The sequence below is a fragment of the Lolium rigidum genome, chromosome 6 (assembly GCF_022539505.1).
Source record: "Lolium rigidum isolate FL_2022 chromosome 6, APGP_CSIRO_Lrig_0.1, whole genome shotgun sequence".
In the NCBI taxonomy this organism is placed as follows: Eukaryota; Viridiplantae; Streptophyta; class Magnoliopsida; order Poales; family Poaceae; genus Lolium; species Lolium rigidum.
This window is the reverse complement of record NC_061513.1, coordinates 304,710,237-304,716,371: the sequence shown is the minus strand read 5'-3', so window position 1 is coordinate 304,716,371 and position 6,135 is coordinate 304,710,237. Positions and strand designations below refer to the sequence as shown.

Below are 6,135 nucleotides of genomic sequence, written 5' to 3'. Positions count from 1 at the left end.
CGTTGGTTGCCAAGAAACACACTTATATATATACGCATGCACTTTATGCGCAAAGGCGCGGGTGCCTCTAATAATGTGTGTCTGCACTCGATCGATGACCCCTAAACCTTAAACCCTAAAACCCTAATCCCTAATCCCTAATTATACCCTAAACGTACACCCTAAACACCCTAAACACTAAACCCTAAACCCTAGACCCTAAACCCTAAACACTACACCCTAAACCCTAAACCCTAAACCCTAAACCCTAAACCCTAAACCCTAACCCTAGCTAGACCCTAATATAAACCCCAAACACTAAACCCCAAACCCTAAACCCTATATAGACCCTAAACCCTAATTAACCCTAACCCTAACCCTAAAACCCTAGCTAGCTAACCCTAAACCCTAAACCCTAATTAAACCCTATATATATATATATATTATATAGAGAAACTCTATTAAACCCCCTGGGTGTAGAATAATTAATTCTGCACCCGGGTCGGTCTAGCGAGCCGGTCTGCCGCACCCCATTGCATCGAACCTGGTCGTTGTTGCGAGCCGCACCCTACCACGCGCTGTAATTTTGTTTGCTTTGTTTTACCCCGGCGGTTTTCTGTAGCACGGTCGTTGCCTCGTGGCATTTGGGAGCTAGCCAACTACCCAAAGGCATCTTCTTTTTCGTTCTCCCCTGGGTTGAGACCGTGTCCTGCGGGAGCGGTTCAAGCTGAATCGAGATGCGGCGGCGAGCCGGTATGCGTCCGGCGTCGAGCAGTGAGCGGCGGCGAGCAGCGGGTGGATCTGCGCCGACCGCGCCCTCGGCAGCTCTTGGTTGGCTGGCCGGATCGGCGTGCTGCGGGCGAGCTGTGGCCGCGGGAGGCGACGCCGGCGACATCGGCATCCTGGTCAGGAAGCGCGGCGATATCGGCGTCGTGGTCCGGCAACACGCGGGTCGTGGCTGCGGGCGGCATCGGCATCGTGGTAAGCGCCTGAGGGAGCACCTTCAGCCTTGCTGTTTCAAAACTGAGGGAGCATGACGGTGGTCTTCGACAGAAGGTACGATGGCATCTCGGTCGTTTCTTTATTCTATGCAAATTTTAGTTAATTTGATTATCAAGCCACTGCTCCTAAACAAACAAGTTGAGTATAAATTTGTACCAAATGAGCTGCAGAGTCCTGATAACTAGGAGATCAGAGCTGTTTTTTCAGCCATTAAATATCTTTTACACCAAGAAGCTAGATCATCATCTGTCCTTCGATTTATGTCGCTCGCCGAGCAATCAATATTAGAGAATACGATGTGCCTGACAAACCTGCCAGCAGTGTACATATTGAATTCGTGCCTTCATTAGTCTGATGGGCTTGAGGAATTCCATTTATTTGCTCTGCCATGTGCACTTGCTAAGTGCTAATAACTAACGGTGATTAGAAAATGTTGTCTTGATCTTGTTGGGACGACTGATCCTTCCTGCTGCCTTACGGTAATAAGAAATGATGCAATTATGTTCTGCATTGTATAACCTATTATTTTGTAAATTCAGCATCAATAATTTCCGATGCTTTCTGCTGAATTATACTGCTTAGCTTGTTGGATGTTCAGATTTTCTTTTTTATGTCGTGTCGTTTTCTTTATTCATGGACATTGACCAGTGCTCACAAATGATTGTCTGTTCATTTTCTTTGTTGTGGTGACGCCGTGAGGGGCGGGCCTCCTCGGAGTCTAGTCGAGCAGCGGACAGGCTCGATAGCGCTGTCTTTTTCCTCGACAACGTTGTTGGTCGGTGGGTGGACTCGGTGGCGTTGCGGTTGGCGGGCTGAACCATTGAAAATAGCGCCATGGTGAGTGGCATTTTGCTTCGGTGACAGGCAGCACGCCGGGTGGTGGCTGCAGGCGGTGTTGCGTGTCTAATCGCTTCGCGGCGAGCTGAAAAAGGGAAGTAATTCTAGGTAGAAGCAAAAACCTGGTAGAGATTAACAACATGTGGCAGGTTAGCTGATTTCTGCTGCAGAGCATGCGTTAGGTGATCAATATCAGGTATCCATATAAATTGTTGCCCCAAACGTATTTATCCGCTGTGCTATGTTTATCAGCTCTCCATGGCATCTAGCTGCCCTAACTGGCGGCCAACGGAATAAGGAACCTAACTTCTCCTCTTGTACTATTTTTCTGATGTCAGTGGCTAATCAGGGGCAGGAGATTCAATCCTTATTTGTTGCCTGCTGACACGGAGCAGTGGTACATCAGAAATTCATGTAATGTGAGCAATTGCTATTCTTATCTCGTCCAACTGCTTCCTCCCAGGTGAGCTTACTGATGGCCTACAATAGTAGTAGTTTTGTTCTTATCCGTGATTGTATTCCGTCGAAAAATTATCTTGAGCTGTATTTCTGCAATGGATCTGTGATACAAGCTATTTTGTATGAACATATTTTCAGTTAAGGTATGCTTGCCAGATGGATTAATCTCCAATTCGGATATAAAATTAATTTAGATTTTTATGGAATTAAAAGATACGGTTTGACTGTTTGTAGTGATGATTTTGATTCAATCTTGTATTTTCTTATACCCGTTGGAAGCATAATGTCCTATTTATTTTACATCCTTTTGTAGTTCATATACATCTCCGAGTCTCCGTAGATCAGTGAACTGTAGCAATTTTTTTTAGAATAGTTCAACTGCAGTTTGTCAGTATCTAACTTTAAAAGGTATAAAAAAAGATACTAGCTGGTGGAGTTATATGGTCCTTGCGCCTGTGGTTTGCTAGCCAGTTATACTTATCATTTGATGCATTAGTGGCTCTAAACATAATACATGCTTCGACAATTTATCACTGAAAGGAAATCTTATTTGTCAAGTTCCCAGTTCTGCTGGGGTTGCAGATTTAACATCTGTTTCGGCACATTCTTACAACAAACCTATGTTGTTAATTGGTCTTTGATTGTTCAATCATATGGACAGATAACTAGCCTCATGCTTTCCAGACTGATTGTTCAATAATATGGACATGTGACCTGAATTATGGATTAGATATGTCCAGCTAACGATGTTATGCAATCCTCCTGTACTTAAGGTAATCTATTTTATCTGTTATCGCATCTGATATATTTTTTACAAGGCTTGGTATGCTAATTTACTTCTTTCTCGGAGCTTGTTCGCACTGCTAGCAGTTCCATGATACTTAGAATCTCGCATCGTTGATTTTGGTGATTACTCCAGTGATAAAAAACAATTGTTTCCTAGTGTCAGTTCACGTTGCTGCAAACCTAGCATTTTGCACGTGTTTGCTACGGAAATCCAAGTTCTGCCATCAGTTTTCAGCCGCCTAGGTAAATCCTAACAACCGGCCATCCATACCATGGTCTGTACAGTTTTCCTACAATTAATACCCTGATTTTTTGGATCTCTACTTTCTGATGGAGCTTGCAGATTTGACAACCATTTGGTGTTTGCATCAAACCTGGAACAGGAAAGGCCATGATGGTAATGAGGCATTCTGAATCCAAAACTGATGTGATGTGTGCCAGCCCCAACAAGGTGCTACTGAGGTGGCCATCACCACAGTTCTGCCTAGTAGGATGGAAAATGAACGAACAAAGAGTCATGTAGTTCACTACATGTTCGGATATACTAATTCCTTTTTGTTTTTGGTAGGCGTTTTATTTAGACCATGCTGATATTTATTCTATGGACACATCACACATCAGCACATGAGGCTATGTCGATTTGTATCTGTTGTACATACCCTTGAATAAATGCCATAAGGGCATCTCCAGCGGCGCGACGCAAACGGACGATGAGCGACCGTTTGTGTCCGTCGTGACCTAAAATGCGTCTGGCACCACCTCCAGCGGGGCGACGCAAAGTGATCGGGCCGTCCGCGGAGACGCAAACCTGGCCCAAATATACGCCAGGTTTGCGTCTCTGCGGACGCGCAAAGTGTCCGCTCCTTTGCAGGGCCGGCGTGCCTCGGCTTCCGCGAGCATGCGCAGCTAGTAGGCATTGCACTGGCAGGCCATTGAAGGCGAGATGGCGTCGAAGCCTCTTAAAGGGGCGCCTGCCGGCGCCCATTTCCCCGACCAAAACCATTGCCAAATCCCACAGTATCCACCACACCGACGCCATGGGGAAGAAATGCTGGCCGTTCCGGAAGATGAAGAATGACTAGGAGGCTAGCGGCTCGCATTCCGGCAAGAAGGCACGGGTCGGCCGGTACGTCCGTGTTGACCTCGCGCGGCAGCTATGGGAGGAAAACCGGCCGGTACCATGGCCGGACGCGAACTTGCCGGGAGGGGGCTGGTACCTGAACTCGCGGCGCGTGCCGGTCCCCCCGTGCCGCGCGAGGGCCGAGAGCGGCGGGACGAGGTGCGCCGCCGCCGAGCGATCTTGCCGCCGGATCTGCGACGAGGACGAGGATGCGCACGAGGACGTGACCATGGCGCAGTACGACCACGACGACGGCAGGCCGGCGTGGGATCCGGAGACCCAACCGCCGGACATTTCCGAGGAGGAGGCCATTGCCATGGCACTGGCCAACAGCGAGCAGGACGAGCTCAACGAGCTCGCTTTGTGGGACGGGCTCGCAATCCAGCTCCGCGAGTCAGCGCTCACGCAGGGGAGGCCGGCGACTCCTCCGGCCACGCCGACGCGTTCCAACGTCCGCGCTCCGCCTGCTGCTCCAGCGTGGGATCCCTGGCCACAGCCTCCTGCCCGTGCGGCGGTACCTCCTCCACCGCCGGCGTACGAGCTTCCATGGCCGACGCCGCAGCTGATTGACCTCGTCAGCGACGAGGACCAGTAGACAGCACGTATTAGCACGCCTTTCTGGCTTTTTTATGTTTTTTTTCATGTAAATTATGGCCTATGAATGAAAAAAAAAAATTATGCGTCGTGCCGCTGGAGCCACCCGACGCAAACGGACGTCCGGACAATTTCAACCATTTGGCCCGACGCAAACGGACACGACGCATCGCGCCGCTGGAGGGTCTTAGATGTACCATGCGGCTGCCCAATCAATTTCACAACATGTAATCAGACAATGTAATTCTTCAAAGTTTTATGTCGTGTAATCATGCAATTTAATCAGGAGCATCTTACGTTTGTGTAATCAGGTAACGCAATTAGGCATAACATTACGTCAGGGCATCAGGACATGCCAGAATAGTTATATTGATGCTTCATAGTTTGTAAAAAATAAAAGCTTTGCCACACTGGAAAAAAACAAAACATAAATCCTTTCATGTTGGTTACAAGGTTCGTGAGTGGTTTTCTCTTTTTTGGCTGCCTTTCCAGGGCGACGTTTTGAAAAAGAAATGCATCGATGAAAATTTACCGGCTCGGTGCTCCATGCAGTTTTCTTACCTTGGCTCACAGTTTTTCTACGTCGGTAGTTTGCACGAGCGTAGTGGGCGTCTGCTGTTTTGGCCGGCTCGGTAATCTCCATGCAGTTTTGTTATGTTGGCTCACAATTTTCTTATGTCGATAGTTTACAATAGCGTCGTGGGGGTCTGCTGTTTCGGCCTGGTCGGCTGGCGTGCGATCGGGCAGGGAGCAGAATAACTATTCTACTCCCAGGGAGTCAAATAGCGCGTCTATATATATATATATATATATATATATATATATATATATATATATATATATATATATATAGGCCAACGGCACTTAATTGCGCATCAAGCAAGCGACCAACTAATTAGCGCTGATAAATTAATTAACTTGAATTTTGACAAGTTCTCTCGAATGAAAACACATTTGATTAAGTTGCCTCATAATATATATATATATACAATTAGTGTGAATGCGCGCATGGCATACCTTGCACATATCATTCGTGCATATATTTCAATATATATCTGAACATATTCTTGGGGATATATATATATATATTGCAATCTCTCTCTCTCACTCGATCTATATATCGTTGGTGGCCAAGAAACACACTTATATACGCGCATGCACTTTATGCGCAAAGGCGCGGGTGCCTCTAATAATGTGTGTGTGCACTCGATCGATGACCCCTAAACCTTAAACCCTAAAACCCTAATCCCTAATTATACCTTAAACGTACAACCTAAACAATGTAAACACTAAACCCTAAACCCTAGACCCTAAACCCTAAACACTACACCCTAAACCTTAAACACTAAACCCTAAAC

At 46.9% G+C, this 6,135-nt stretch overlaps 1 long non-coding RNA gene across 1 annotated transcript; it reads left to right on the top strand.

Annotated features, from left to right (window-relative positions):
- The first annotated feature begins 1,903 nt into the window (after positions 1 to 1,903).
- Positions 1,904 to 3,176, top strand: LOC124659430. Its single transcript, XR_006989578.1, has 3 exons — positions 1,904 to 2,014; positions 2,157 to 2,281; positions 2,939 to 3,176. It is a non-coding gene; the product is annotated as an uncharacterized LOC124659430 (long non-coding RNA).
- The last annotated feature ends 2,959 nt before the right edge of the window (positions 3,177 to 6,135 follow it).